Below are 8,526 nucleotides of genomic sequence, written 5' to 3' on the forward strand. Positions count from 1 at the left end.
CTTTCCTTACAAAAATTTAACGTGATGTTCATTTTTTGGAACCGTTTACAATTAGGAAAGATGTGATATAAGATTTTAATTTTGACAAATAGAACACCACCAAAGATGAAGCAATGAGAGTACTTGAAAAGAATACTAATTCTACTAGAAAATACATGGACAAATTTTTTAACCTAAGATAAATTAGTAAGATCTCTCATCAAGAAAGGATAGAGAAACAAGGAAAACCACATGTTTGAATTGTGATAGCAAAGGGTCAAGGAGTAATAAGTGTTTTAGCTAAAGAAGAGGATTACTTGCAAGAGAACCAAATATAAAACTTAAAATGAGAATTCCACGGAAAAGAAAGCATTAATGTTATCTCCTTACATGAATTGAATGGAGTAAATACACCACAAACACTCAAAGTATTTGATAACATTAAAAATAAAAATGTGAAAGTGTTGGTTGATACTAATATCATGCATAAGTTTATTGATAGAAGGCTAACCTGTGAGCTCATTTTTTATTAATCTAATCTTTAATTTTCAAGTCATGATAGCCAATTGGAAACAACTCAATTGTGGTGGTAAATATCATCATATTAAACTCTCAATGGTAAATTATCAATTAGATTTAGAAATGTTTGGTATCCCTATTAGGGGTGTGGATGTCATTAATTTTGGGTGTATAATATCTTAAACAATTAGAAATGACATATTTTATTTTTGAAGACTTATCCATGATTTTTTAGGACACATGAGAAAAATATAAATTTTTGGGAATAAAATCTCCACCAAGTAAAATCATTATCTCCCATACCATGGAGAAATTACTCAAGAAAGGTTTTTATAATATAGGGATACAGTTACATTTTACTTAAGCACAAGGTATGATAACTCAAAATTAACAACAATTCACAAGATCATTAAACATGATGAAAAAGTATTTCAAGAATCCAAGGTTGTATTTATAATTAGAGACCATAATTATGACATTTAATTAATACCAAGAAGCATTATTCATTCCAAACAAAAGTTCCTATTTATTCCCTATACTTATCCTTAAGAAAAGGGTTGATCCATGGAGAATATACTCACAGTAACAAAAACTGAATAAAATCATTCATAAAAAAAAAGTTTCATATTCTTATTATTAGTGAAATGGAAGATAATAAAATCTATGACAAATAATACAAATGTGTCTTTAAGGTGAAAGAAGTATAATACTCAATATTAATGATGTCACTTAAAGGTATTAAGATGGACCCAAACAAGAGAGAATTTTTGGGTCTAACAAGATATTATAGAAGATTTATTCATACCCATCATCCTATATACATAAAAAGGAAGCAGCAAATAACTATGATGGTTCACCATTGATAAGAACATAAAAAGAAGCAAATGTCACACAACTGATAATCCAACTGATAACTCTACTTTGTCATTTTGACAGCCTCTGGTCCACTCACTATTCTGCACTACATACACCACTTCTGCATTGAAAAATAGGTCGTGATTCGCACAGTCTAAACCACAGAGAAAACTACTTTGTCTCGGATAACTACTGTTACACACATATTCTCCACACACATTTTGCTAAAGAAATGATCTTTTATTAAATTTACTTCTAATGTCGGCTTAGATACATTGGAACTGTCGCAATAATTCTCCCATGTCAGCCTGTAGAAGTTCAAACCTATCACTTCTCAGTCGACTCAAAAAGATTCAAATTTAAATCTAGAACTTAACCGTTGAACAAGTTTAAACACTAACCGCAAATCTCATATCTTTGCGACAGAGTGAACACTCATAATGTGGGATCACATAGAAAACCAAATAAGCTCTCCGTCTGGGCCTGCCAAGAACACTTGGCACGAGCATGGAGTTTTAGCGCATCAAGACACGGTCCAACCAACCTTCTTGCGAACTCGTGTTGGCCATAGATCATCTATCACCGAGCTGACTCGTAAAAACAGGTCAATCTACAATTAAAATATGTGGACCATCACATGTTTCAACTACATAGCTTGATATTGTGTTATACAATCTAGGTATGCTAGTAATTTAAGGATGTCAAAACAAAATATGTTTTATAGATTGGATGAGATTATATATGTAATTAGTGATAATAAATACATTACTATTTATTTAATCAATAAATTTATGGAGAAATTCAAACAAGAGAAGAACTTAATTGATTGTTTTCAAGAAACTTCATTGATTACTTTTAAGAAACTTCATTTTATGATAATGTCACATTATTCAATACATTTGCATCACTTAAGTTGATCTTATGTATGCACAAAAATTATGATGTTTTCTTGTATAACCTGGTAATAAAATTTTGAAACTTCTCTATCTAAATTAAGAAACTAATGCCTTCATAGAGTTATATAATTTCTACATTAAGATTCATTATTTAAGTGATCATGCTAAGAAATGTATGAGGATAATGAATGGGTTATTCATACACTTCTTTATAAAGTAGAGTCACTCTATGAAAATATAAGAAATTTGCACTTGTTTGAATTTTTAAACTGATTTTAAAAAGAAACATTATATAGTTGCATTGTAGAAATAAAAAAGTATTTGATATGGATTGTTCTATTTTATCTACTCCTAAACATATATAGGATAAAAAGTCAAACTATTGCAATAAAATGGTATCTTGATAGAAAATTCAAACATAATTTCCATGTGTGTGACTATAAATGGGAAAAGATGGGAAACATATGCAATTATGTGTTAAAATTTTAGATCTCCTCAAGAGAAACATAGTAGATCAAATACTCATTTATACTAAGTGTGTTGAAAAATGTAGAAAATAGCTCCATGAACCTTCTGCTTCCTCTTTTAAATTCATGTCATTCCTTATCTTAGAGGACATGGCTATAAGATGAATATCATATTGGTTCAATCCATCCAAAATGCACAAATGCAATTATAGTTGTCTAATACAAAATATTTTTTGTAAAGACTTGAATGAAAGAGACGATCATGAATAATTTTAGTTCCCCTCTATAGGTTTTAGAAAGTAAAAGAAAAAATGTCTTTAGTTATTCAAACATAACATAAAGGTTTTAGATAGTAACATTGATTTCTCTGTGTTCCATGTTGATACAATATTTCTAGATACTTATGATGAATCTCGTATGGCTTACTCTATTTCAATCTCTAGATACATATTGTGAGAACTATGGTGTACATGATTATCATGTTTTTTGTATTGATATATCCCAATAATAAATATGTGCAAATACATCTTAAAAAATGCATGAGAAGATGAAGAATTAATCATACTATTTTGCAACCTTTATTTGTCTTAGTTGATGATGGTGTCAAAACCATTAGTTGTCGATCCATTGCATCTTTTTCAACTCTTTCACATGAAATTGATATATCTAAGGATATAAGGGAAATCAATGATAATACACAAGCTCCTTATATTGGATGCAATAGTTTCTCATTTCTTTCTTAACCTTCAAATCCTACCATTATTTCCCATAGTTTGTCTTTGAGGTCTAAATGACTCTTAATGTGTATCGTTACCCTTCCCAATTTTATTTCCCATGATCAGACTTCTTCTATCCTCCAAGTTGTTTAAACCCTTTCCTAATTCTCCCAAAACCATTTCTATACCTAATTCTAGCCATGCAAACATTATGTCTCAAGATTTTTACGTTTTACATTTGACTAAGCACACCTCTTTTATTCCCACCATTCCTTCATTGGATCTATTCATATAGACTTTTCTTCTTCCATTCCTGCATTAACCACTCCTAAACCACCCAAACTTTTGGCCACCATCATGATTAAGTTACAAAATATTGACACTAGTCCTAATGAAATTGAAAACATCTCCTCTGAGGGATATAAAATGAAAGTTAAAATATATTCCATTAGAAAATAACATATTGGCTTATCATTTACCAAGTGGATTTGTAGTGCCTAATTTCAGAATGCATGATGGTAAGTGTCCCTTACGTCATGTGTTCCTTACATGCAACATTTGAAGAATAAATTTGTACAGAAATATTTCTTGCTAAGCTATTCCCTTGGAGTTTAAAGGCTATGCAATTGGTTTTATTCTTTATCACACACTTCAAAAACTTCTTTTGGAGATATCATTTCTAACAAAATAACAAGCCTAAAGTAAAGCATTTAGAACTAGCTTGGTAAAAATAAGAGAAAAAATAAGACAATCAATAATTTTATGCTAAGAATTCAAATCATGTTGATTCACTATGATATCTCTAATACTACATCTCATTCCTATAAGATCTCCTCAAAACCAAGTTTTAAAAATCGGGGCAATGAGGATGGATTCAAAATAATGCACTTCTACTATTATTATCATCAAACATCATTCAACTAATACCAAAATGGTATTGAAAGTGCACTATATTAACATATCCTCCACACAATTTCAAAACTTATTCTTCAAATCAACTTGATTCACCTGAACAAATCAGAACATAGAATGGTACATTTATTTAAAACCCATTAAAAAAAAAAACGGCAAAACTTATCGACTATTAAGCAATGAAACGTCAAACACTCTCCTCGTTTTTACTACACTTCACGATAAAATTTGAAAATCATGAATTGGTTCTGCCACTAGAAAGCTACCTTTCATAATACTTAGGGTTTGGAAAGTGCAGAGAAGCGACCTTTCATTATAGTTAGGGTTTGGAAAATGGAAACTGCAGGAATGCTCCCTTTCATAATTGTTAGGGTTTTGAAAATGGAAAGTGGAGGGAAGCTACTTACCTTCTGGGAATCTCATCAGGGCCTTGCATGTAGTTGACAGAATTGCGTAAAGTGGCTCAAATATTGAGTCAAACAGGTTTTACATAACAGTGCATGCCCTTCGAGATCTTAGAATGAATCTGCACCCTACACGTTTGGAACACCAAAGTTCTCTTCTCACTGCTCTCTAAATTCACTACCCTAACGATTTCCCTTTTAGTTCTTTTCATACCGTTTTCCCGCGTAGAACTACTGTTCATTTCTTTGCCTGCAGAAGGTAGCCCCGTGTGAAGCAACTGTTCATTTCTTTCTTCACAAGTTTTCCAGTAATGAATTGGAAGGTATCTATTGAGTTTCTAAAAGCGAATGTAACATCTTCTAATCAAACTTTTTAATCAGGGTGAGTCGTTAGGACCAATGGCTGATTAACCATGAACAATCGAGTGAGATTCCATAATTTGGAACATGGGCTATTGTTAAACATGAGTTAATATTATTAAAAATGTTTAATCTTAATTTTTGATCCATCAAAAAATAAGTTCTATTTTAATCGATTAGATTAAGATAAATATTTAGTATCTTTAGAGTAGATGATGTGTAAAATTATTATTTATTATTTATTGAAATGATGATATTTAAGTAGAGTGTGAAATATGTATGTCAATAGTGTGGTTACTTTAGAGTATAAAATAGAAAAGCATTTGGAACAATTTACATGGTGTGTGAGAGAGAGATGGAGATGAAGATAGAGATAGAGAAGAAGACAAACAGGAATAGGAGCCAAGAGACATGGTGTGTGTGTGTGTGTGTGTGTGTGAGAGAGAGAGAGAGAGAGAGAGAGAGGGGAGGGGGAGGGAGAGAGGGGGTGAGAGAAAGCGAAAGATAGGTAGATAGATATAGTGGGACTGATAGAGGGGGAAGAGAGGGATGCAAGAAGAGGGAAGGAGGTAGAGATATGGGAGAGAGATAAAGATGAACACAAAAATAGAGATGGAGAGGGGGAGAGAGAAATCTATATATTAAGGTAGGGATAGGGAGATTAATAATTTCTATTATAAAATCTAATATATAATAATAAATATAACTATAATATTTTTATTTTTTTAAATAATAATTTACATTATATGAATATAATATATAATAATAATACAATTTGAAACAAATATCAAATATTACATTAATATTAAATATAAATATATGTTATTTAAAAAATATTATACATTAAATTTTTTCTTACATATTATGGTATTTTAATATTTAATAATTTATATTCTAAAATATAATACCTAAACTTCTATATAACTATAATATTATTTTTTTAATAAATTTATATTTTATAGAATATAAGATTTAATAATAATTGCATACCATTGTCTAGCCAAATGGCTTCTAATTGAATGTAGGGTTGTAATATTATAGATAGGGGACAATTATCTTCATTATTTTCTTACATGTTAGATCAATAATGGATGAAGGCAAGGTTGTATAGTGCTCTTCTCTCTATTGGGCAGTTGGATCTTCTTACTTTGGATATAGGCTAATCTCCACACAAAATGGCACTCCAAAAAGCCTCTCGGATGTTTGTTAGGCTAGAGTTTTATCTATGGTTCTTATGATTGGAAATCCATTTCCTATTTTAATCAAGTGTGTGATTAACCATTGTTTAGGTCAGGATCCTTTCATGTTGGATGCCTTTGTAAATAGAGCTTCTACTTGCCTAGGGAATATCCTCATTGGGAGATTAAATATTGATGTTGTCAAATGTAAGCTCTCATCTAAAGATGTTGTATATCTATTTAGGTGGCTATTATGTCAAGTGGATTTTCCTTAATGTTTCTCCCAAATCTTGAGATTGCATGTTTATCCTACAAGAAGGTCCTCGGTTCCTTGGCATATCTAATCTTTCTTACTTTTTTATGCTGAAGAAGAAAATTTTAACATGGTCTCTTTTTGAGTTAAGTTCCAAGGGTTTCCTCTAGAATACTAAGATGAAGAAATCATGCAAGATATAGCCAATTCTATCTATACAACCACTATAAAGTGGTGCAATTACAACAACAATATAATGAATCCTGTAATTATCAATTTCAAAACGCATACCCTTTATGATAACAGGCGCAGTCAAAGCCTTAATTGACAACACTACTCCAGGTACAAAATTTCTCTCTAATTCTCCTCAGTAACAGTATGTATTTTGTAGCCATCAAGATACTGCAGCAAAACCTCAAAGTGACAATATACACAACACACAATAATAGGTACGAATGCGCCCAGAGCCTCTTCTGTCAGACAAGAAAATTCTTCCATTAAAGCATCATATGATGAAACATCCCATTCTCATTTTTATTCCCTGATCATTCAAAGCACTGGCTAATTAAAACAGTTCCTTTATTCCATTCGAACCCACAAAGTAAACTAAATTAACAGTAAGAAACAATAAAACACTATACAAGCTAGTATATATATCAGAAAAGAAGATTATGCAGTAGATCCAATTATCATTCAAAAAACTTTACTGCAAAGAAATGGGTATGCCAGAATATACATATCTACTCTCCAGAACATTATTTAGTGACGACCCACTAAGAAATAATTGTGGAATAGAATACACCACCCACAAATCATTGGCAATATTACGGCCAACCAAGTAGCTAAAAGTCTACATGACAGCCAATTATTTCGGTGTTGGTCCATTTTATAATTAATGAGTGTTGGGAGTGGATATTCCCAAAATAATAAAAAACAACAGAAGATATATTAATTAGAACAAGATGATTGCACATTTCAATAACTATACTTGATAGTATCAAAAAAGTACAGTAAATTCTGTACAGATTCAGAATTTAACAAAAAAAACTAAAGATTTATTGATTAGACTATAATTCTATCAACTGTGGATATGCTCTCATTGACTGCATCTATCCCAGACCAGATCAGATGATAGAAAAAATACAACAATTATTGCATATGTCAATAAATTGCCTAGAAAGATGGAATCTAACATGACAGCTAACTGAAACTGATAGACGACAAACGGGAAACGCTGAATTAATCTAGAAGCCCCAAAATTAATGTTTGTATTTCAAAAAAACTGGGCGCCTCAAAACTTCCTTCAAATTAATCTACAATTAATAAGACCGCAATAACATTGACATGGAAACCTCGTTCACACCAGTCACCAATTAATCAGCCCCCCCAAAAATTGACAACTGCAAAATATTTTCAACAACCGGCATTGAACCACCGAACAGATATGCCATCTAAAAAACCATGTTCTGAAAAATCAGTTTTCAACCGAAAGTTATGTTCTTAAATAAACCAGCAACCAAGCATACAAAAAATTGGAATTAGCCTAAACAACGGAGTTTACAGTGAATAAGAATTGATCAAAAAAATTTAGCAATAATACAACTGAGATTTAACTAGTAATCACAGTTTGTGTTGTTTAGTGATTTTGTGATTAAGTATTATAATCTAATAAGATTGGATTATAATACCTCAACAAAAAACATGTGGATGACATAAGTTTGATGGGTCATAGTAGTAATATAACAAAAGATTTAAGTTGTCCACATCCCTAGCTATTCAATGAGATAATTTCTTTCTGTCAAAATGACATGTACATTAATGTGAACCAATAATATTAAAATGCATAACTATTGAAGGGTCTCCCTTAATATTATATTTAAATATTCTTATATGTAAATAAAGGAATTAATAAAAATCTATAAAGATAATCATAGATAAATTAATATTATTATTCTATTAATATTTATTAAAATTATATAATATCTAT

General features: G+C 30.8%; 1 long non-coding RNA gene across 3 annotated transcripts; it reads right to left on the bottom strand.

The window, feature by feature from the left end:
* Nucleotides 1-1,275: 1,275 nt before the first annotated feature.
* On the bottom strand, nucleotides 1,276-7,392 carry LOC131031301 (uncharacterized). Of its 3 annotated transcripts, none has more exons than XR_009372725.1 (4): nucleotides 7,276-7,392; nucleotides 6,831-7,012; nucleotides 1,755-1,940; nucleotides 1,276-1,661 (listed from the first exon to the last, which is right to left on the bottom strand). It is a non-coding gene; the product is annotated as an uncharacterized LOC131031301 (long non-coding RNA). The 3 variants fall into 3 exon arrangements; XR_009103023.2 differs by lacking the exon at nucleotides 7,276-7,392 and having other exon boundaries at nucleotides 1,276-1,474; nucleotides 1,607-1,661; nucleotides 6,831-7,269; XR_009103022.2 differs by lacking the exon at nucleotides 7,276-7,392 and having other exon boundaries at nucleotides 6,831-7,269.
* Between the last annotated feature and the right edge of the window lie 1,134 nt (nucleotides 7,393-8,526).

The sequence above is a fragment of the Cryptomeria japonica genome, chromosome 5 (assembly GCF_030272615.1).
Source record: "Cryptomeria japonica chromosome 5, Sugi_1.0, whole genome shotgun sequence".
Taxonomy (NCBI): domain Eukaryota; kingdom Viridiplantae; phylum Streptophyta; class Pinopsida; order Cupressales; family Cupressaceae; genus Cryptomeria; species Cryptomeria japonica.